At 39.4% G+C, this 25590-nt stretch overlaps 1 long non-coding RNA gene across 2 annotated transcripts in view; it reads left to right on the top strand.

The window, feature by feature from the left end:
* The window catches only part of LOC110073342 (uncharacterized), an 80191-nt gene that overhangs the window by 5178 nt on the left and 49423 nt on the right, over positions 1 to 25590 (top strand). For both annotated transcript variants that reach the window (XR_013545063.1, XR_002299563.3), the window contains exon 3: positions 73 to 24846. This is a non-coding gene — a long non-coding RNA (uncharacterized LOC110073342). The remainder of the gene's footprint in view (positions 1 to 72; positions 24847 to 25590) is intronic.

Here is a 25590-nt window from a genome sequence, read left to right as displayed (position 1 = left end):
AACTTCTTTGTTGCCTTCACACCATAAAAATGGAATTTAACTCATGTTTGATTGAATTTATCCTTTCTGCAGCTTCACTCTGGTGATCAATCCAACTGCTTCACCGCTCCAATCTTTGCAGAAAACCAAGGAGTCCATGCTTTGCATTCACATAGAGGGCCTTGGGTGTCAGCCACACAGGTCATTTCCCCTCTCAACAGTTCAGCTGGAGCTTCAACAGAATAACCAGACATAGCAGCCGAAAAATCCTCCAGGGCATCCTGGAATCCTTCTGGGTCCATCAGTCTCCGAAGGTGAATCTTTCTAACATGTCCTGCACTTCTATAAAGGCTGAGAATCCCAGTGGATCAAAACTCTGTTGGGTAGACAGGGCTCCATCCATGACAACAGAGTTATTTTAACTCCTCTAACACCATTTCATTCTGGCCATCAGATCAAGTTAAATGTAATTAAATACTGGGAGTAAATGATTGTGATCAGTTTACTAACATTGTCCATGCCACCACAAGTCAATTGCACTAGAGTAAATGACTGCAGTGTACAGCAGACAGAGAACCTGAACTGGTACTTAGAATGAAAAAAAAAACCTGTTCAAAAACACACCAATATCCCTTTTTCATTTGTGAAATTTAGAGGGTACAAATGCAAATTTACATCACATGACTGGTCAAGGAAGACTGGGATTTTCAGGTTGCAGTCTGTATCTTTGACAAACAGCAGTAATTAAAAATGATGCAGCCATTACTACTTTTTTACTGATCCTCTTTTAACTGCCACTCAGAATTGCTGGTGGAAAATGAGAGGCCTCCATATTTTAGAGGGCAAACTCAAACTATTTTATTATAACGGTCTATTATTAGTAACTATTTAAAATAGTTTAAATTTAGCTGCTTTTTCAGTTTGGTTCTGAATGGTACTACAGTATTTAATAGTATAAGCCTCACTGGCAACACTGTGGCCTGAAAATAAAACACGTATGCCATGAACAGATGGACTGTATGCTTCACCCCCAGGACCAATGAGTCCTATGCCCCCCCCCGACACTTGACATTATAGGCCAATATTTCTGGAGATCACTAAGTTGTGGTAGACTATTTTGCAGAGACAACAATATCTCTGAGTTGTAGTTGGCAACCCTTGGTGAAAGGATGGATGTTACATTTCTTCTGGAAATCTAAAGACAGGAAACCCACAAACAGCAATTCAGATCATGCCAAAATTCTTTTTAAAACCAACTCTTAAATTAACAGGTTCTTTTAGATAAGGGGTAATAAATAGTAATGGGCAGAGTAGGTATCAGACAGCTCCATAAATACACAAGGAATGGACTAACTATGAGATTTGTTAATCTATGGGATAAGAGCTATGAAATAAAAGCAACAAAAATCTATTACATCCATATCACCGTGAGGTTGGAATAAATTTTCTGGGAAGGAGAGAAGCCTGATTGTGTTGCCTGAGATGTCTCTGCTGGACCCACTGAGAGGCTCCTCCACCTCTTCCTCCACCTTGTGGCCTTCACTGTTTTCATTGTATTTACCTGTCAAAACCGTTCATCAAATGAGAAACGGTGAATTTGGCTCTGCTAGGGAGCCATCCAAGTTTTGTTTGGTGGTTATTGTACAGCATGTCATCTTTTGTCAATATTTGTAGTCTAGTTGAATCACTGGGTTCCTTGTGCAGGGCTGTGATGAGTCTTGAAGCTGGGCAAGATGGATGGAAAGTTTATCCAAGCATAGTCATTGCTTTTATCATGACATCTCTGGAAAATGCATGATGGCATTAATAGGGCTGCCATGTTCTTGCCTAGAGGTAGTGCCCATATATTTTTTAAAAACTCTACAACAAATTCAGTAGTAGCATTTAATAATGTTTTCTATGGCTCACTATATAGTGAATATAAAGATTCAGGTCTCTTACATATTTATGGAAATTTATATTAATATCCTATGTGATTTGGAAGACTCTGACACTTCAAACTGAATTCAACTGGAATAATTCAGATTTCTAACCTTATAATTCCCATCTTCCCATTCAGTCACACATGGTTTTTATGTCCACAATTCAGTAATATCTTCTTCAAACATGTCCATCTCGGTCCCCCCAGCCTTCCATCCCATAATATTAAAACACTTTGGTGACAGACATGAAAGAGAAACCAGTATTTTAGATGGCTAAACATCTCTAAGAACAACTGCCAAATAGAATTAAGCTTCACCACAATGCTGCTTCCTCTACCATAAATAATTTCCCCCTTGTTGGCCAAATTGAAACCCTACATTTATTGCTCTAAAGACAGAGACTGCTTCTACATCCAGTACTTCACAGTACACTTTGTCACAAATGCCACCCAGCCTGATGAGCATTGCCTGTCATGAATACATCATAGGAACTGATGGATTCTTTTCAATGTATCAGGATTTTTGGCATTATTTTAGTGAAACCTTGCATAAATGGAATGCAATTCCACGTTCAGTAGGCAATACATATGAGGAGCAATAACTGTATGAGTATAAAAGCAAACTTGAAGATTAACCTTGCAACTCAAAAAAGTCCCCTTACTTGGGAGAAAGTCCCACAGAAACAAAAAAAACTATCATAGGACACAATGAAATCCCTGCTAGTTCTCAGTATTTTAAATGGATTTGTGGCCTCTAACCTGCTCCGGTGCTTGATCATTAGATGCATTTATTGTATATGATGATATGTAGGTGAACCCCTGATTAAGACTACAGCTCAAAAATATTATATTGTGATTCTAATTACTATAGGTCCATCAGGACATGGATAACCAAGATCTGTGTTCTTGGTGATCACCTTATTCTCCAAATAATATGATGGAATTTCATTTTGTCAGACTGTTCTTAAAATCATCAAGTTGGCGCCATGTGGCAATAATCGTTTCACTATTACTAAGCTTATGCAATCAAGCAGAGCTGAGGCATTGCCTTCAATTTCCTACAGGAGAGGTGTGAACATCAACATGTGGCGTGCCTTTCTTTCCCGGACAAATGAAACTATGGATGAACTGTTCAATATACATTGGACAAAATGTTGCAAGAGGAACAGGTGGAATTGGTGTTTGGTGTGCATGGAGTGGGAAAGAAGAGATCTGTTTTATGGTTTGCTAGTTGGCCAATCCTGCTAATGGCTTTAAATACTGATGTGCCTTAATACTCCAGATCTGAAATGAAGGTGGGCAGTTTTCAGAGTTCTGGGGGCTTCTTACACCCCTGGAGATCTTAGAAGACTATCCCTGCCCCTTGTACCCCAATACATGCCCCTTTTAAAATAAAAAAAAACCACTAGGATGTAAAAGAAGAGTGCTGGAAACTGTGGGGTCTGAGGGTGTGTGTCACACTTTAACCACCATTGATTTAAAGGGCTAAATGACTTGTATGGGATTTCTGCTAATCTGCTGGAATTCACAGAAAGAATAAGCCTGTGAAATCTGTCCTCTGTAAAATGCATATGTGCATGTGGAAAGTAAAACATTTGAAAAAAGAGTTTCCTCTCTTATTTTGAAATTGCATTTGACATCTAAGTTTTTTTTTAAAAAATGTTCCTGAGTTCATTAAAACTCAGAAACAGTACAAGACTTAGGTTTACCATACTTTCAGAATGAATCAGGTTTCTGAACTTGTTTTAATCTCCGTATAATTGCTTTTCTGTATATGCTAACCTTTAGAAAATGAGTTTAATAATTAGTCATCTCAGGCTAGTTAAAAGCAACATCCTGCCCTCAGTGCAGTTTTTCTTTCAACAAAAAAATTATTGCCAAAGTAAATCCTCCGCCTTGGCTGGAAGCTTAATTTTAGAGACACTGTAGGTATCCCACAAAACCAGCTCCCCATCACGACTTCAGGGCAAACTACATCTTACATTAATCATATTACTAGCAATCAGATTTGTAGTTGGCTTTCAAAGATGAAATAACAGGTGTGTGTAGTGGGTGTTATCTTCATGGTTAAAGTGAGAAGGTGAGGTTTAAGCCTTTTCTTCTTAGGCATGTTATCAATGAAAATGGGCTCATTGGCTATTACCATAAAGGAATAAAGTACCAGCAGGGATGGTTGTGTAGTCTAAACTACTCTGTCCTCTAACACAGTGGTCCCCAACCTTGGGCCTCCAGATGTTCTTAGACTACAACTCCCAGAAGCCTTCACCACCACCTCTGCTGGCCAGGATTTCTGGGAGTTGAAGTCCAAGAACATCTGGAGGCCCAAGGTTGGGGACCACTGCTCTAACAGAGGGAAGGACTGGAGAAGTCATGAAAAAAGCCGGAAGGCTATTACCATCCCAGTAGCTACCATCATCACCACACACATAGTCTGATGCTGGGGTTGTTGCTTCATTCTGCCCAATGATAGAGCTGGCTCTGATTTACACCCAGTCATGCAATTCCTTTGGTCGGAATCCTGTTGTTCTGCTCTGCTCATACACTACTCTGTTGCATCAGCAGTTTCTACTTTTTTGGAGCGGGAGGAAAGAGGTTTCTGGTACCTGCTTAGTGTTAGCAGAAACCCCATTGGTTCCAAAAGGATAACCTCCTGGCTTGCACAATGGCAAGCAGAAACAGTGGAACACACCTGATGGAGCATTACAGTCCACCCACCCTGCTGTAGGTTTCTAGTCTCATGTTTATCAAACAAAGGTAACCAATGAGATCTCACAGTTTGAACTGAGTGTTGGGATTTTAGTACCAATTCTGCTTTTGTCCTGAGAGTTCAACAGAGAACAACAGACCTTCTAGGTCAGGCAACCCATGTTTTATGAAGGGAATATATATAACATGAATAATATTGAGCTACTTTACAGGGTCATTGTAAAGATTACTCAGCTGATGTCTATGAAGAATTTAAAGCAATACAGAAATGTGAATTAATGATAGCCATTTGATAACTGCACTATAACTTAGAAAATGTTTTCAAAGCCTGAAATAAGCACCATGGGCCCATATATGCTTTGAAAACATTTTCTAAATTATACTGCAGTTATCAAATGGGCATCATTAATTCACATTTCTGCATTGCTTTAAATTCTTCACAGACATCAGCTGAGTAATCTTTACAATGACCCTGTAAAGTAGGTCAATATTATTCATTTTAGAAATACTTGAAAATCAAAGATTGGAATCAACTCAACAGCATCTTATTATTATTAATAATATTCCTATTATTAATATTAGACAGCATACCTATGAAGTAATAATCACAATGGAATTTTTCCACACTTCAGGGTATAAGGACATTACTTTAGCAACACAATAAGCAATAATGTATTGGGTTTTTAAAAACTAAATATGAGGAGTGTTCGGGATGTATGCATTTGTCTAATTGGATCTGGCACCACGAGAAACTGTGATAGCTACAGAAATCACCCCTCCCCCCCAGTTATTAACATTACGGAGAAAAAAAAATCTCCTAATGCCATTTGAATTAACTAAAGATTTGGCATCATTTATTTATCTGTTGAAAGGATTTTGAGTCCATAAAGTGGGTTTTAAAGAGGTGGTTTATATATAGGGTGCCTAAAATAATTTTTAAAATAAATCTTTAATAGGAAAAAATGACACCACTGCTTACCATGTGTGTGCCTTTTTCTGTGCTTTTTCCACTGGGGAATCTAACAGGGATATAGCCCAACAAGTTAAAGAAGGATGCATTTCAGAAGGAGACAATGGCCAAAGTCTATTTTTTTTTTTTTTTGGCCAAGCAAGAGAACATTTTGTTAAAATTTAGCGGAACAAGTTTGTAATACAAATGAACAAACAACACACAACATCTATAGCCGTTGTTAGGTCTAGGGCTGTGAATTTATGCTTGGAAAATTCAAGGTCTGTTGAGATACCATAATTGAATCAGCACTTCAGGTGTTGTGTCAGGGGACCAAGTGTTGATGGTTGCTTTCTCATATATTGTATAAAGTGATGGAAAAACACAACCTTGCATGCTTCTCCTTTAACACAGACTGCCTGTGGGTAGCATGCTCAGTGTGTAATAGAGGTTTTCTTTTTGCACATCTCAGAGTCCTTAAAACTGCCCATTCCTGCTTATTGTTTCCTGCCTTTCCTCCCCTCCCTTTCTCCTGCTCTTTGAGAAGGACATGTGGAGATGCAGCTCTACATAGTATGTACAGAAAGAACGAAACTAAGAACTATACATTAAACATTAGGCAAGGAGATGAAGAAGCAGTAACAGCTGTACTGATGGAGGAAGCAGTGTCCTAGCTGTGAAGAAGGCGAGATCAACTGTGCTGGGCCTTTGGTGACTGCGTAGTTATGACACCTTGGTGTCCCTGCACTGGAGCATTTTAGCTTTATCTTTCCTAAATATATGAACTAATAGTTGCACACCTTGCCTATATGCATACATATGAGTGTGTTTGTCTGTCTCTACCTGTACCATACATGTGTTTGCTTGTAATTATTTCCTATATCTTATTATGTCCTCATATGAAGACATCATAAAAGGCACTGGTAGCTGAATATTTCCTGTTGCTCCACTATCATTTTTGCTGTGCTCTTTCTAAAAGCAGAGCCCTGAAGGCTACTCCTCGCTACCTTTTGTAAAAATCTCTGAATTCTGAATAATAAGCTCTTCCCTCCCCATACAACTGAGTAATCTTCTCTGATCAGGACGTAGGCTTCCCAGGTCCATCTTTGTCAAACCAATCTATATTAAAATCTCATCTCATTTATATCTGCCGCTTGCCATTTCACTATCTGCCTATCCCTAGTTGTTGTTTATTAGCTCTCCTAGTTCATTATGTTTGGAATTCACTCTGCACAAGACTCATATTGCTCTCTGCTTTGAGCAACAGGGAAGAGGTTGTATGAGCTGTCTTTCAGCATCAGCTCTTCAGCATATAGTTAAAAGAATAAAGGAATACCATAAAAGAAAGAAAAATGAAAACAAGGTTAAAAAAATGGGAATGTCAGCATCTGTCTAATAAATCAGGACCAACCATAAAGTAGCAATTAATATCCTAGACATAGAATCATGAAGTTGGAAGGGGATTATAAGGCCATTGAGTCCAATCCTCTGCTCAATGCAGGAATACAAATCAAACGATATCTGTCTAGTGATTGTCTAAATTTCTCTTGAATGCCTCCAGTTCCAGAGCACTCACTACTTCTCAAGGGAATTGGTTCCATTGCCATATTGCTCTAACAGTTAGGAGGTTTTTCCTGATATTCAACCAAAATCTGGCTTCCTATAACTTAAGCCCATTATTACATATCCTGCACTGTGGGATGACTGAGAACAGATCCTCCCCCTCCTCTGCCTTCCAAATGTTTGAAAAGTGCTATCATATCTCCCCTCAGTCTTCTTTTCTCAAGTTTCTCATGACCAATTCTTTCAGTCTTTCCTCGTAAGGCTTGGTTTCCAGCCCCCTGATCATCACTGTTGCCCTCTTCTAAACTTGTTTCAATTTGTTGGCATCCTTCTTGAAGTGTGGTGTCCAGAACTGGTACTCAAGATGAAGCCTAACCAGTGCCAAATAGAGGGGAACTAATACCTCATGTGATTTGGAGACTATACTTCCGTTAATGCAGTCTAAAATAGCATTTTGTAGCCACATTACACATATTCAGCTTGTGATCTCCTTTTCACTCATAGTATTGCTGAACCAGGTATTCCGTATTTTGTAACTGTATGTTTTGTTTCTTTTTCCTAAGTGCAGTACTTTGCACTTATATCAACAATTCAATGTGCTGAAATAGCTGAATGGTAGAGTTGCTGGGCTGGAAGGGATCCCATAGATCATCAAGTCCAACTCTCTGACAAAGCAGGAAATCCACAGCTGAAGCATCCTTTGTAAGAAAATCCTGCCCAAGGCTGTTAGCTGTTATCTGTTTCAGTGAAGTGCAAACACTCCTGGCAGAGAAGCAGCGCTCCCAGAGGGTGGGGTGACCTCTCATTCTGCCTTTCTGCCTAGAGTTAGAGAATTAGATCAAAGGGTTCTCTGGCCAATCCTAGTGGCGATTAGGTAACCAGCATTCTCTCTGAATTCTTTCAACATTCTGTGCAATCATGCTCTGTTAATAAAAAAAGTTATCAAGGCATTGCTTGAGGCTCCTCTGGATCGGACATCTCTGGTCGACTCTTTGTAATTTCTCTGAAGGCTAATTACCTTCCTTTTGTTCCATGATCACCTACATCCTTGATAAGTGGCCACTGAACCTTTGCTTAAAAATCTTCATTGAAGGAGAGTCTACTACCCTACAAGACGTCCAATTCCACTGATGAATAGCTCTTACTGTTCAGAAGTTCTTCCTAATATTTAGTCAAATGTCCTTTCTTACCTAGACAAATGCAATTGAAGGCTTAGAGGACCTGCCAGTTAGGAAGTTAGGCAAGAGTACTGTTGTCTCTCTTTTTTAAGAATAGGCAGCAGTAGGACACACTATCCAGATGCAGCTAAGTCTAGTAACTGCTAGTGAGCAAAATATTATATTATATATTATATATACAAAATATTATATATATTTTAGCCCAGATTTGCCCTTAAAAGGACCCAAGGCAGCTTACATCACTAAAAGACAATGTTAAAGTTAAGAAAAATGAGTGTACAGATACTAAAAAGGATCAAACAAATACCATACAAAAACATAAGCAACACCAAAACACATTCAAAGTAGTAAGTTACAACAATCCAGTTAAATACTCCACTCAGGTAGCCAGTCACTTAGGGAAAGCTTGCCTGAAGAAAAAGACATTGGTGTGTTTGCAGAACCCTATAACCAGTCCCAGTCAGCAATCTCGCTGACCTACTGAAGTGGCTGAAATCCAGTAATAACATATTCTCCTCTGTTTAGAGAAAAGAAATAAACTGTAAATATGGAGATATGGAATATACTTCCTGCATTTAACAACAAATACGTTTTTGACCTCAACATCAAAATGAAAAAAATCTGAGGATTTCTTTTATTTCTTCCTACATTAAAAGAAGACCTCTATTTTTTTCTAGCCTGATTATGTATTTTTTTAATTTTAAAAATATCATTTTCAATATTGAAAAAAAACTGATCTGAAATTTTCATCCATTTTTAACCTAGACCAAGGACAAAGAATCCTTTTTAAAAATCAAGCTCCCCATTTCTTGCGGGCTACATGACAGTTGTGCACAGAAGCTAAAGTCAACAGTAAGGAATGTCAACAGACAGGGCCAGCAAAGCATGGGGCTTTTTCCAGCACAATTACTAGAATTCACTAGGAATTCCCTCAGCTAGAATTCAATTGAAAAAAAAAATACAAGTCCAAAGAGGAGTTTTGATAGGAACAACAAGGAATTAGGATGCTGGTAGGCTGTCTGCTCTTTAGGATCTGTAGAAGGTGCAATTCAAAAGGAAACAAACAAACAAACAAAAAAGCCAGCCTTTCATGCCTTGCAGTTCCCATGGAGCTTAGAAAGTTCTCCCCATATCCTTCTCCTCCATGCTTAATGGCCATCGCTGCAGAGAGAAACATGTCAAAGCAAACATCTCTGAATCTTGTAATTTTTGTCAGAATTTTACCTGGGGGACATTCGTGATGAATTCTGGTAGCTGTAGTGAAAAATCCCAGAGTCCCATGCTTAGGACCAACTTCTTTCTCCCTTTCATTCTTCTCTCTCTCTTTTCCTCTCTCCTCTCTTCTGACCACAGTACTCATAGGATTAGGCTACATATGGCTTTAAATGGTTTGGATATTATCGAATGTGGTGGCCTAAATCCAATTGTTAGTCATCATTAGAGTAGACCCACTAAGTCACTGCAATGCACCTAAGTACTGACTTACAAAGTTCCAATTGAGCCAATGGGTTTGCTCTTGTTGAATGACAACTGGATGCAAGTTAACAATATCTGAGTAGTCATGTAAAGCCATGTGCAAACCAGCCCTATATTTCTCTACTCCAAAGTAAGTTTAGCTAAGTGGTGCTCAGTCTCAAGTAAGTGTAAATAAATATACGACCTTGTGTGTGTGTGTGTTTAGTCGTTTAGTCGTGTCCGACTCTTCGTGACCCCATGGACCAGAGCATGCCAGGCCCTCCTATCTTCCACTGCCTCCCGGAGTTGTGTCAAATTCATGTTGGTTGCTTCGCAGACACTGTCCAGCCATCTCATCCTCTGTCGTCCCCTTCTCCTCTTGCCGTCACACCTTCCTAACATCAAGGTTTTTTCCAAGGACTCTTTTCTTCTCATGAGATGGCCAAAGTACTGGACCCTGAGCTTCAGGATCTGTCCTTCCAGTGAACACTCAGGGTTGATTTCCTTTAGAACTGATAGGTTTGTTCTCCTTGCAGTCCAGGGGGCTCTCAAGAGCCTCCTCCAGCACCACAATTCAAAGGCATCAATTCTTCGGCGGTCTGCTTTCTTTATGGTCCAGCTCTCACTTCCATACATCACAACAGGAAAAACCATAGCTTTGACTATTCGGACTTTTGTTGGCAATGTGATGTCTCTGCTTTTTAAGATGCTGTCAAGATTTGTCATCACTTTCCTCCCAAGAAGCAGGCGTCTTTTAATTTCGTGGCTGCTGTCTCCATCTGCAGTGATCATGGAGTCCAGGAAAATAAAATCTGTCACTGCCTCCATGTCTTCCCCTTCTATTTCCCAGGAGGTGATGGGACCAGTGGCCATGATCTTAGTTTTTTTGATGTTGAGTTTCAGACCGTTTTTTTGCTCTCCTCTTTCACTCTCATTACAAGGTTCTTTAATTCCTCCTCACTTTCTGCCATCAGAGTGGTGTCATCTGCATATCGGAGGTTGTTGATATTTCTTGAGGTTGTTGATATTTCTTGAGGTTGTTGATATTTCTACAACCTTAGTATGCAATTAATTTGGTATGTTTCTTTAAAACCACCTTTGCTAAACTGAGGAAGTGGTCTGCTCCAACAGAGACCTTAAATTCCATTGTACATTCTTCTAGGTCAGATATTTATTTCTTGCATACATCTTAAAAAATAAAATAAAATTGGAAAGTAGGTTAGTTGAGAGCCGAAATACCTGCGCAGGCAACACTTGAATAATGTATAGCTTTTGTCAGTATCAGTATTCTTTTGATTGTTTGGCAAAGACCTTGAGTAGGAAAGCAAAGGTAACAAACTTGCAAAGTAACTGGGCTAGGTTCATAAATAAGACATTTTGAGGAATAAACTTGATACTGCACAGAACACATTGATAAAAAACCCAGACCTCCTATGAAGCTCACAAAATGAAAAAAGGTGTCATTCTGAAAAACTCTTTTGTTACTCCAGTTTGAAAATGGGAACTCTTTCCCATTAATATAGAGAATGAACACCTGAAACTCTATTATAAACCCTGAGATAGTTCCAGTTCTATAAAATCTACAGATAGTAATTTGGGCAGACAATATTCCATCTGGTGAGTCATAATTCACTCTGAGAGAGGGCAAACGAACAGCATCAGAATATTTATTTATTTGTTAATTGTTGTCGCTACTGTTGCTGCTATAGTATGTAATCCCTGATGCGGGTTTGAGTTCTTTTTGCAATGGGAAAGTGTGTTGCATTGCTCAAGTGGCACATTACTTCTAGCATTAGCTACAACGTGTAGTAAGGGAGGTTCATTCTTCCTTACTGCACTTCGTAGGTAATGCTAGAACAAACCAAGTGCAGCTGCTAGTATTGGCTACATCGGGCAATTGCTGATGTGAGTGTATGATTCCTTGTGATATTATAGAGGATGCTGAGGTTTGCCTTTCATACTACATAAAGATCTATGGAAGCAAGTTTGCAGAAGTTACTTTGGGGGAGGGCTATAACACCCAAGGCCACCAGTCGGCATCTAAATTCTGGTTGGAGAAGAGAGAATGTGAATTCTAGGAATATAATCAAAGCCTTTTATGGCTTTCTCTTTCTACCTCTCTGCCCTTGTACGACAATGTATCCATGTCATGCCCTTTATTTCTCTAACTCCCCTATCCCTAGCTATCTGACAGTCTCCTGCTCCGTCTGGAATCTTGTAATTTCTCTCTTGCATCCCTAATGCCTGAAATTGCCTTCCAGAACACCTGCATCATGTCATCTCTTGCTTCAGATCTTTTCCAGGTGCTTGACTTGGTGTATAGAAGGGAATACAAGTGGCAATTCCTTAAGTAGCATCCATTTACCACTATGACATAGGTTGTCTGCACTTACACCAGTGAACATAAGCAGCATGATTCTGGTCCAAGAGTAGCAACCCCAGGATAATTTGGAACCATTCAATTTCTCTGTAATTTGCTATTCTGACCCTGCATCTGTGCAGTTTGGATGAAGTCGTATTATGGTGATTAGAGTCTAGTTATGATAGGAAAAGTCAAAGAAGAAATATATTTAGCTAGCAAAATCCCAGTAAGGTAGCCAAAGTCAAGGAATACTTTCTTATGCATAGGGCAAACAAAAACAGAACCTTGGACAGCACCAGGTTCTCTCCTGGAACTATCGGAGAATGTTGTCTTAGCAAGGAATCAAGGCAAAGTGAAGTCTTACGTGCATTGCTAAAAGCTATATTTGGATTAGCTCCAGACATTAAGATCCATGCATTCCTTGAAGAAGCTTACTTGATTCTTAAAGAGTGTTTGCTTGATTTGTTGAGTTTTGTGAGGCTACAAAAGATGAAAGTTCTGCTAGGGCAGAAATGGGCTGCCCTAGCAGAAATAAAAAAAAATAAAATGTACCCTTTCTGCCCATTTTGGCTGCACCGAAGTGCACCAGATTCCCACAGGCAGTGGGAACTACCCCATGCCCAAAACTTCTCTGGTCACAAAGAATATGTGTATGTATGCACTCTTTTCCCAAGTGCAGGACTGATAAAATAATCTGCCTTCAAGTGATATGGAAGGAGATATTGGAGGATGGCTTGTATCCATTACACACAGAGGAAAATGCCCTGATTTTATGCTTATTGACTTTGGAGTAAGTTCCATCCCAGGGATTTCAGTGGGAGTTACTCATAAATAATTGTGAGTAGAATTGCCACATTAAAATAATGAAGAAGTAATCTTAGGGTGTGAACCTGACAGCTTTAACTTATTTGGAAGTAAGTTTCCATCAAAACAGGTAAGAGTTATACATAAATGTATTCAGAACAGGCATGAAAGGCTTCTTAAAGAGTTATTTTAAAAATGCAAACACAATCTGCTATCATTTGTGATAGATTTAAAATGCATTAACTGTGGCAGAGTAAACTCAAGTATCAGGGAAAAGTGGGAGAATGCAATAAGGATTCTTAACATTTGGAGGTTGGAAACAATAAGATACAGGATGATAGGCAACCTAAACTTCCCTCCCCCTAACAACTAGCCATAGTTCCAGAGAACAACAACAAAAAAATCAAGTTAGAAAATGTATTTATGGGAAAAATATCTATTTTTCTGAGAAATAATGTAAGAATAATGAGTGCATATTCCCTTTTGATGTGTGTGGCACATGCTCCTTTAAGGAGAAATTCTGTATTTCAGAGATAGTGTGCATATCGTGAAATGAAACGGTTGTTATGGCAACAACTCTCAAAAGCAACTACTTAACTGAGAAATATGTTCTATACAGCCATAGAAAAATGAAAACATGAAAACAGAGACAGGGAGAATGGCCAAACAGAAGCAGTATGAGATGGTGAGAGCATTGCTGATTTACAGGCACAGAGAAATGCAGAAGAAAGCTATTTATTTGGCTTCTATTTGAAGCCAAAGTTTAAAGCTGCATCTGTTCTTGGGCAGTTCGATAAGTAATTTAAAATGAAATCTATGTTTCCCCCTCAGTAATTAAAAAACACACACACCACATCACATTAGACCATCTTTAGTATTAACAGCATCTCAGCATGAGAGGGAACTATGCAACTTTTTTGATAGCTACTTTGGCCTTTGCTTGGATAGTGTGCCACATCTGTGAGGCAACACATGAGGCCCATGGCAGAAACTGGAGTGCCAGCCCCTACCTTTGCCTATGTTCAGTTACTTGCTCTAAAACTATTGTATTTCATTCATTGTCATCCCAGTGGGAAGATGTTTTAGTAAGTGGATTTTCTTGACCCTGCATTTTCCTGAAAGCACACCCCCACTGAATTATTTCTTTATTTATCGCATTTGTAGCTTGCCTTTCTTTCCTTCCAAGAACTCAAGCTGTTGCGCATACCTCTCTTTCCCCCTACTTTATTCTCACAATAGTCTTGTGCGGTAGGTTCACGCTGTGACTGTCTCCTGGTCACCCAGCTAGTTTCATGGTGGAATAGAAACTGGAGCTCACATCTTCTAAATCCTAATCTAACATCCTAATGCTCTCCCATGCTGGTTCAGTTTTATACAAAGAGTTGTGGAACCCCCTGAATAGAGTGAGTTTTGGCACAGGAGGTTGGAAAGTCTTCCCCACTAGAGATGGGATTTCCAGATTTTCTGGAGCACAGACACCACAATTCCCCATTATGGGAATAACATCTACTTTGCAGGCACCTGTCAAACATATCAATGCAGTACACCTGGGAGAAAGGCCTACATTTGAAAGCCTTGAAGCTTAGGCTAGGTACTGTGCTCCTGTTGGTGCAGTTTTGTGCACTGACACAATTTCCACAGATACATTGATAAACAGAGAAGACAGAGATACATGCAGCCATAGCCACAGCCACAGATTTATCTTGACCAGGAGGCAAAATTTAGTGACTTTAGAATTTTAGAATTAACTGTCTAGCCTGACATGATCTGTCTAAAATTGAGATGGGTCATCGCAGAGCAAACAGTTCTTTTTAAAACAGCAATTTGTTGCACTAAGCGATAGCTTTGTTTCTGTGACTGCCTCATTTGCACTATGTGGAGCTGTAGTTACAATGTCATACTGTATGCCTGTATCATTCTGCTGCCTTGAGGAGGTGGTTCTTTGCTGACATTCTGTAAATGTAGGGCATTATCCTACTGCCACCTTTGCAGCCTTCGGGAAAGCTCTCCTAGTGCTTTCCTGGCTTGAGGCAAGCTTCTCCTCCTCCTCCTTGAGCTTAAGTCTTAGTTTAAAGCCTTTAACTAAGAGCAAACAGGCTTAACATGCCTGCTAATTGCCCCTGGAGCCAACTATTCAGTTAGTCTCTTCAAGTTCAGTAAGAGTTCTCATCACCTTTCTCTCTTTATTCCTTTTGGCATGCTTATTTCTGGGCTGTGGGCAGAATAAGCATTTTCAGTGGAAGCAAAAGATATCTTTGTTTTGTCTATGCAGTACTGGGAGAGTGCTGGAAATGGTTTTAATCTTAACTTGCATAAGCTTGCAATAAGAAAATCTGAGCAGCTCTGCTGTAAAGGGACTGTCAGTCCAGTGATTATATTTTCCAGGTTGGTGACTAGAGAGCAATGCAATGAAAATTCATTCTACCAATGCACTCTCTTTCTCATTTCCTCATTGCTGCCCTAGTTTTATTCAGGAAGCTAAAAGCATAGCTCCCTCCCCTTTTAAATCTCCTGGGTGGGTGGGGGACCTGCTACTGCTGTGTTGTGCCATGATGTCACTTCTTCTTTGCTGCCAGCTATCGATTAACCCCCCTTTTGCCAGCTACTCTTTTTCCAAACCCCTGGCTCGCCTTTCACTTTTTCCATGTTTCTTCTGAATACAATGGACTGAGACTGGAGGGAGACCAATCAGCCTCTGTATCAGTTCTACATCTATTTGGATGCAAACCTTTTCTAAACAGAAGGGGATAAGAAAAAAACAAAACAAAACAAAATAGAGTAAAAGTAGAAGACTTTCTTTCCCCAAATTTAACAATGCAAGAGATATAAAGGGTAAAGAAAATGCAACAACTAAACAACTATTTAATACAAATTTGAGATCCAAGATTAAAGTATAACTTCACTATCACAATATTTGGGTAAAACTGGATTCAAGTCTATAAAATGCGGGTGTGTTTTTGGTTTGGAAGATCTTCAGAGCTTGTATGGGAAACAGTGTAAGCAATAATTATAATAAAGTTACAGAATTATATTACAGACTGGGGCCAATCAATCTACAAAGCAAACATAAAGCAGGTTAGAATTTTCAAACCCAAATAAAAAAGGCGAGATGAATAATATCCAGATATCACTGGGAAAATACATTAAATATTACATATATTAATTAATATATATTAACAAATATTAAAATAGCTATTCTTCCCGAGCCTAAAGAATCTGAGATGTAGGTAAATTTGTCTCAATTTTATCCTAAATGTTATTTAGTAGATGTATTTTTTCAGCCCCCTTTCTTCTGCTTTTTTATCCTGTTACTACAGTGATCTGTAGTATGAAGGTGGGCATTTGCATCAAAATTTGCATTTAGACAATAAGGGATCAAGTTTTCAAACATCTCTAGAGGCACCTTGGAAGAACACAGGACCCCAGGTATGTTTGGAAATGGGGGACTCAGATTCCTTTGAAATAAGTGGGATATCTATGCTCAAACCATTAATATGTGCAACAGTATATCCCTCTCTGTTCACTGCTTATCTACAGCTGCTACAGCCCCTCTGCTTGAATCAGGAGCCTCTTCCTCACACCACCCACTTTAAAGATAGGCAGGTCTTCCAGGACTTGTATTCATCAGTCCAAGTTACTAGTCATGTTGTCCATCTAGCTGAAGGAGGAAAACAACAACAATAACTTTAGAACTGCAGAGCTAAAAAGGACTCTATACAGTAGATCTCATTAGAGGCCACAACCACAGAATACCTTCAGGAAATGCAGATTGTATTTATGACCATCATTTCATTTTTTTCCTTTGGCCCCAATGTTGTCTTTAGCCTTTTGCTCAGGGGATGAAAACAAAGAGATATTCATTCCTGTGAATTCAAGGTTCCCCACTGAAGTATCATCAGGATCAAAGGGACAGACATGTTGGACACCTAGGACTTCAATGGAGCAGTGGGAAATGGACTCAGTTTCTTTGCTTCAGTCTGGCTCAGGAGATCCGACCCAATGAGAGGTGGTATCTGTATGGCTTTCTGCTTTTCTAACTGTAGGAGGATGCTTTTGGACAGTATACGAGAATAGCTGTCAGCCCCCATTGCTTTAATGGATGTAGCATACAGCTCTGCTCTCACCTGTCCATCAGAGCTGGGCAGGGGAACATCAGCCAATGAGAGGACGGAGGGTGGTGCAGAAGGGGGAGGAGCTGGATTATATAAGGTGTGTGTGATGTGTGAGAGAGAGTTTTGGAGAGTTGGAAAAGATGAGAGAAGTTGATTGAGAGAGTGAGATAGATTTGAGAGAGATAGTCAGTGAGGGAAAAGTCTGTGTGATCTAGTAATTGAGAAACGTGATTAACAACTTGATTTATTACCTGTGATTCACCCTTTTTATTTTGTACAAATCAATAAACACTTTATTTGTTTGAAAGAAAAATTTGTCCTTTGTGAGTACTAAGGATAGGCTGGTGGCAGCAAGTGAAGAATAGTAGTGAGCACTCTTGGAGGCCTGTATTGGTAGAGGCTTGAGAGTGGCCCGCTACAATGGAAGTATATTTAGAAGCTGTATCATCTACTGTGTAGGATCTTCTGGTATCCCTGGGCCCACTTTGACCCCCCCCAGCAAATCCATGTTCAGGATATTGATTAGCAGGGACACTGATGCTATTTTATGTGTACACAGATACTGGAGACCTATAGCTTGTATAGCTCAGGAAGCTGTCTGTCTACTTAATTAGCTTATGGAACCCCTCTGCCCATCTCTGCTATGTATATGCATGACATCCCATACACAATGTTCCCTTCCCTCTAGGGGAGTAGCAGTGAAGGTGGATGGGAAACAAACTAAAGGGATTATGCGGAGGAAGGGAGCAACCCAAATATTGCCCGTTGCTACCACCACTATCGCTGTGGTAAAATAACAGGGGAAGGTCAGCAAAGATGGGTAGGTAGGGAAGTTGGAATTCCTCTTCAGTATGGGTCAAAATCTCCAAGCCAGAGGAGAATCTTAGTGCTTGTAAAGCTCATAGTCTGTGTCATCAAGTCAGAACCATCTTATAGTGACCCTAATGGGGCTTTCAAGGTGAGTGAGATATTTAAGGAGTGGTTTTACTGGTTCCACTCCCCTAGTCAGCTTCCATGGCTGAGTGGGGATTCAAACTCTGTTCTCCGGAGTCCTAGTCCATCACTCCATCCACTACACCAGACTGAGAATCCCTTGTAAAGATTAGCACACTATTATCATAATTCAGTGAGCCCAAAAATGTGTTTCAAAGCCTGGTTTGGGCTCATGACCTTTGGGAACTGAAGAGAAGAGGAAATCTGTATTATTATGGGTAGGAATGGGTGCATGCCTGGCTGTTGGCATGTGACTATCCCAAGCTAACTGCATCTGATCAAAGAGGTACAGATTTACCTGGCAGCTTTGTGAAGTGCTAGCTAAAACCCAAAGAAATTTAATTGATACCAAGTCTCATTAAAACCAATGGAAGTTAGAACAGTTTCTTTGTGATATGAATACATCCATCTCTTTTCTGCATTGCAGTAGAAATGTGAAGAAACCTTGCTGAATTACTCAGTGGCTGATATCCTGTTTCTTAGTGTAGCAAGTTGCACTACAATTGGCTCATTGAATCAGTGGCAATTTGATGAAGTCTACTCCTCCGTAAGGTCCATTGATTCAAATGGGTCTGCCCTGATTAAAACAAAATTAGGTCCATTTGAATCATGGAACCTACAGAGGAGTTGACTTGTCATTACGACTTACTGTGCAACAGAGGTTCAGCCATTGTTGAAAAGTCAGACTGTCCAAACAAATTGAGATGTGCTAAACAAATAACTCTTTCATAGATTAACTCGACAATCTGTGTAATTTGTGCAATAGCACAGTTTGTGCAAAAATCATTCTTGCAAGTGTGAAACCCCTCACAGAGAATGGCAGAAAAATATATTGCAGATGAGAATAATGTTCTTGAGGTTTCTTGTTCTCATGCAACATTCAGAAACAAGAGAATGAGACAGGCAAAATGTACATCTTGTATAGATGAATTTACCCCAATATTTTACTTAGAGAGAGGGGGAAAGGCTATTATGAGACCGTCTAGACAGAGAATGGAAGTGTGCATTAGAAGCTGAGTGCTGCACTTAGTTGAATCATAAACTTCGCATGCTGCACCAAAAAGGAAGCTCTTTCCTTGATGTTGTAAATAATATGTCAAGTTGGTTGGTCAATTTTTTAAGGGATTGAAGGTGCCAACATCATATTCCTACACTGCATCTTTTCCTGGCATGCACCCGTTTTCCATAGCTGATGCCAGTATACAGGCAGCTGATCAAAACCCATGTATGTTTGAAGCCTCAGATCCAACACAGTCCTTGACACATGCTTCCTCACTGCTTGCAGAAACAGTGTGTAATTTAGAGCAAAGATGGCAGAAGTACCCGAACAGCACACATACACTTGTTAAGAGAAATGCATTTGCCTTATCTAAGTAAAGGGTTATTGAGATCATTTTGGTAGTCTCCTGCCTGGTGGCCCACAATAGATGGGGAGTGTTTTCAGCAACAGAGGTGCAACCTTAAAGAAAACTACAGTGCTTGAAGGTGCATCTGGCCCACACTTCTTTCCCCTGTTATCACCTATAAACTGGGGCTAGGTAAAGCTGAGGGACTGAATTCTGAAGAAGTCAGTTCTGGTTTATAGCCCAGGGAAATATGGCACAGAACTCAGTTCTGGTTCACAATCCAGGAAAGTGTAATACAGAATACACCTCTGCCTTGCAGTCTGGAAGTTTGCTGTACTGGCATTTATATCTGAGGAATGGGTCTAGAATTAAACTGTACTGATAGAAAAATGATACGGACTGCTAGTCCACCTACTTTGCTTTGGCTCCACCCTAAGCCATTCCCTGACCTATTGCCGAAATGCAACTCTTGAGATCCTTGGAAAGGTCCTGCACTGGAGACAGACTTGGTTGTGTGCTCAATGTGCCATTTGTGAGGGAAAATTCTGAAATGCATATTCTTAAGCCTGTCACTGGAAAATAGAGACGAAAATTGTGGCTGTGTGAATAAACGGCACTCCCAGCCACAACACTGAAGACGTTCCGATCCCTGTTCCTTTTATGTGACATCTTACTAGCTCTGAGTTTCTAAGCAGAAGCAGTCAGCAGATAACTAGATCAGGATTTAGACTGGTGGGTGTGACAAGTGAAGAGAAGGATTTATCAATCTAACCCAAAGAGGAGACAGCCGTCTGGAATCCTCCTTTACAAGGAAGTCACTTATGTATACGTCCCAAAAAGCAAAAGTACGCATTTGTAAATGAAAACTTTCCCCAATAAATCTTTTGTGGGGCTTTACAAACCTTCTGATCGGATTTGTAACTCTAGACGACGGTCTGTATATTTGCCTCAAGATTTGAGGGATTTAAAAACCCATCTCTTGACTCATGAAACAATTCAGTGTTTTAGAAACAGGTAGCTAAACCCAACTAAGACTAAAAGCATACAGCACTTGGCTCTAGGAGGTTTACTGACAGGGTCTTATACACTGGAATGAAGAGATAATGTATGTAACCCAGGTGTACTAAATCCTGATTTTATTAATAAACTCTAGTGTAATAGCTTTAAAATAACCTCTAGGACATTTTAAATGCCTCAAACGCTAAATGTTTCTCAGGTGTTTCTCCAGATTGTAAAACGAAGAAGGCTGAAAAGAGGTGCCATTTCATATTTTTATGTTGGAGAAGGTAAATATTTCAATGAGGAGGGGGAAAAGGAATGCAAAAGGAACCAGTGCATCCAACAGATATGATTATGTAAGGAGAAACGACAGTCTCCGGATATAAGAAAGTATATAACACCCTGTTTCAATTTAAAATTGCCAAAATTGCTTTAGCCTGAATGTAAGGCCTTCTTGAAGGGCTGTACAAATAAAACAAGAGTAAAACAAAAAAGGAGATAACGTATTAACATCTTTACATCCTTACACTTTTACATTACAATGTGTATACCTAAATCTTTGATGAACACTCACAAAGAGAATATTCGTCCAGCACATTATTAATCACATTTAATTGACAAATGCAGCCATTATATTCAAACATACCATTTGTTTCTTCCCTTCTTGAAAATTTTCTTTTGGTCTGTCTGTACCCAGATCCGATAGTTTGCTCATGGCACAATGTGAGAAAGGTCCCCCATTTATCTTATCCCAGGTCTTGTTCAGGGTTACTCTGATTAATCCATAGACTCCTGGCCTGCAAAGCCTGGGAAGTGTATACAGGAAGTGGTACTTCTAAAGACGAGGGAGAAAAATTGAATTCTTCATTTAAACCTTTGGGAGGCAATGTACCCAGTCCCAGTATCCAGTCGATTTCACTTTTCAAAAGAGCCTTGCCATTGCTTTGGAGGGCAGCTTCTATAGCCCAAAATTATAAATCCTATACAGAATAACCATTTTTCATGAAAGGACTGACAAAGGGGTTCCTGGCCTTTTATTTCTAATGTTGTCAAGATATATATGAGCTCTAAACGTACTTTACGGATCTTAGATGTTTTTCCTATTTAAAGCTTGTTACAAGAGCATAGATTATCCAGCTGGTGTTGCAAGCAGTAACATTTCTCAAGTTATACCTCTTGCTGCTATGGAGATCCACAAACTCAGTCATTGTACATAGGTAAAGGTAAAGGTTCCCCTTGACATGTAGTCTAGTCGTGTCTGACTCTAGGGCGTGGTGCTTATCCCTGTCTCCAAGCCGTAGAGCCAGTATTTGTCCGAAGACAGTGTCCGTGGTCACGTGGCCAGCACGACTAGACATGGAACACCATTACCTTCCCACCGTGGTGGTACCTATCTATCTACTCACATTTTTACATGCTTTCAAACTGCTAAGTTGGTAGGAGCTGGGACAAGCAATGGGAGCTCACTCCATCACGTGGATTTGATCTTACAACTGCTGGTCTTCTGACCTTGCAGCACAGAGGCTTCTGTGGTTTAACCTGCAGTGCCACCACGTCCCTACAATTGTACATATATATTGGTAATAAATGAAATGTCCACAAGGGTGGTGAATGATGCTCATGTGGGTGTGTTGTTCCTATCAAGATGTCAGGGAGTCACTTTGTCCTTCCCTGAATTCACTTCTGATCAAGATATTCCCAGTGTTTTGTGTTCTTTTAACAGAAACCACAGGTCTCTCTTGGCAATCACCTATATTATTCAAAATGTATCAATATTTCTTGATGCTGCCTTGCAATTTGTCAGTAATGTGATCAAAAGTAAAAAAAAACACAATTAGCTTGCTTCACAGGTTTGTTCTTATGCTTTAAAAAGAGATCAGTACAATGGATGGTCTTGGTGAAGCTGGTCAAGGTAGCCTTTATTTTTTAACCAGCTTCTTAGTAGCTTTGATTCTCACAACAGCAACAACAGCAACAATCCTGCCGGGTGCAGTTCCTTTTAATTCTTAGAAACTAACTATATGGCAAATTACATCTTAATGATCTAGGATGAGAGCTGTCACATATACAGTACGTGTAATTTGCTTCCTTTTTAAAGAGTTAGATCTAAAAATATATATCTTTATGCTTATGCTGGTAGCGAGTATCAAACTGGATGTTCATATTTATGGAGCAGGGAGGGAGAAGATTCTGGTGCAAGGTTCAGAGCTATGTTGGAATGTTTAAAGCTAACACTTGAGATTAAATTGCCACCACAATTGAGTACTACATTTTAAGCATATGTTTTCACATGCTGCCTTATTTGCCAGACTGTTTGTCTATCAAAGTGCAGTATTGCCTTCTTTAGTTGTGGGTTTCCCAGATTTGTGGGCAGAGGTCTTTCCCATCACGCATGATCTGATTCTTTTAACTTGTGAACTTCTGAATGCTAAGTAGGCCTTCACTATGATGCCCAGAGCTTGAGAAAGCATGTCCCAATCACTGTGGCCATTAATACTGCTGCTGGCTGTGAGACTTAGGAAGGAGAAGTCCAAAAATAATTTTTCTAGGAGCTGATAACGGCACTGAGCAATTAGGGTTGTGATAGTTCACTTACTCATTCATTTCATTTGTTAACCTCAAAATGCCTTCCAGCATTATTTCAAAAGCAAAGAAGAATTTACAATTGCATCTTAAGTCAAGGGGAGCTATAATTTGTCTCTCTTTTGCAAAAGAAAATATATAATTACTTAAAATGATTTCTTTACTTGTGTCTAACAACGCTAATTTAACCCCTTTTTCCTCTACCCCCTTTATGAATTGCTATTTTTAGTTAGATAAGTGATGGGACTAAAATAGATCTAAGCTCTGTCAGGAGATTTTAAAAAACCCAAAACAAATAACTCAAAACACTCTTAAAGGCTGGTGATGGATTATAATAATGCTGTCGGGAAGGGACTGTTTAATGCATTCTTAGTACTGATTCTCTGATAGAACCCATCTCAAGTTGGTGTTCAAAAATTAGGATAGTTGCATGTTTTCTCAGTGGGGCTAATAGCAATAGTGGGAGTCAACAGCATTGTCCATTGGCAAACTGGTAATTAAAAATAGCTTTTAGAAACCTTTCACCAGTGCCACTGGGTCTGATTAAAATCAGAATTGAGGGCTGGTGGTTTTATAGTTAAAAGGGAAATAGGTGGGAGATGGTCACAAATCTCCTACATACATCACATCTGTCTTGAGTCTTGGAAACAATAGAAATGAAGAAAAGTGAGTATTTTAATATCACTAGCAACATGTGAAGCTGTCAACTGCAGCTTCTTATTTTCATGATGCTAATTTTATTTCAACCCAAGTTAGGTGGCAATAAAGTAATATACAATTTTGAGTGCATTTCTTTTACCCCATACAATTTTTGGGGTATGCAATTGTTCCTTACATACAATTTTTTTTTTGCAAACCATTTCCCCTAAATATTTCACAATGTTACTTTTCTGTAATAATTTTGTATTCATTCCCCCCAACGTATTCATTTTTGTGAATTGTTTAAACAGCAAAACTGCACTGCAAATGGAGAGATGCAAATACCAAAGTATGGTTATGTTGACATATTGTTTCAGAAAGTATTAATTAGGTTGAAACAAACAAATTCTTTCCCGTATTACATGTATTGCAGACAAGTTATGCAGGCTATATCTCTGTAGTAAGTTTAGGAAAGCCCAATTTAACTTTTGCTACTAAGAGAAAAAATGTGGACTTTGTTTTTTTTTTTCCTGCCTCTCAAAGTATCATAGGCATATCACTAAGAAGGAACAGCCAAATAGTGAAACTGGGACATGTTTACAGGGAGATTGTGGTTGTGGCAATTAGTCATACTATACTGTTAAGCCAGTAGAAAAACTGTATAGTATATGTTTATTTTTTCTCAGAAATAGCTTTCAGGAAAAACAACAACACACCAACAACATTGCGTAGCATTTTTTTTTCTAAAAAGGTGCAACTCACTGAACCTTCCGATCAGTGATTAGTGCCGTTAAACTGAATTATTGTGAATTAATGTTCAACTTTTCCTTACAATGTTTTGTTTTGCTTTATCTGTATGTGTACTCTGGCAAGTTCCAATTAATCTGAATGGCACTTGATGCAGAAAAATGCCGTATTTGAGGTTACAATAGTTTCACTTCTTGTATTGCCATTGCTGTTTTGTCTCTGGAAAGACTGATGAACCTGATATCTCAGAACCAGGCCCAATTAACTTAATTAGAATAATCTGTTGCTGTCTCCTTTGTTTGACAGCCACAGGTGCATCTAGGATAGCAGAAATCAAGACATTAAAAAGCATACAATATTTCTGTGTAATTGATAACATTTTTACAAAGTGAAACATAGCTCCCGGATTTGTTATTTTGTTTTAAGATTATTTCTTATCCAAACTATCTTTGCTTTTCAGGACTTTGTGAAGTCACTTGCTAATGCTGTTTTACAGATGAAGAATATAAGGTGAGAGATGAAACAATTATGTTCCCAAGGACCTTGATTAGGGCTAGAGTAGATGAGATACTGAATGTGTTATTGACCCAGATGTGTTGCAGACATGCGGCCCTTGATTCAGAGTGGGACCATGGCAGGAACAAACAGGTAAAACAGAGACAAGGAAGATTTATTTTGTGGACAATGTTGGCTGTGCTCTAAACCAGAAAAGTAATGTTTCCCATATATGGCCTAAGTATAGTAGGTATACACTCCTTAGTAGAGGAAAAGACAAATATGTAAAAGCCAATCATGTCATTTATATCATACCTGACATGCTCCCATGCCACATAGTTGAGCCAAAGTAAAACAGATGATTAAAAAAAACTGTTGATAAAAAGTGGAAAAGCAAAGAATTGGTCAATTTTCAACCATGAATTCTATGTCATCGTTGTCGTCGTTTAGTCGTGTCCGACTCTTCGTGACCCCATGGACCAGAGCACGCCAGGCCCTCCTATCTTCTACTGCCTCCCGGAGTTGTGTCAAATTCATGTTGATTGCTTCACAGACACTGTCCAGCCATCTCATCCTCGGTCGTCCCCTTCTCCTCTTGCCATCACACCTTCCCAACATCAGGGTCTTTTCCAGGGAGTCTTTTCTTCTCATGAGATGGCCAAAGTACTGGAGCCTCAGCTTCAGGATCTGTCCTTCCAGTGAGCACTCAGGGTTGATTTCATTTAGAATTGATAGGTTTGTTCTCCTTGCAGTCCAGGG

Source organism: Pogona vitticeps, chromosome 4 (genome assembly GCF_051106095.1).
Source record: "Pogona vitticeps strain Pit_001003342236 chromosome 4, PviZW2.1, whole genome shotgun sequence".
NCBI lineage: Eukaryota > Metazoa > Chordata > Lepidosauria > Squamata > Agamidae > Pogona > Pogona vitticeps.
This window is presented reverse-complemented; position numbering and strand designations above follow the sequence as displayed.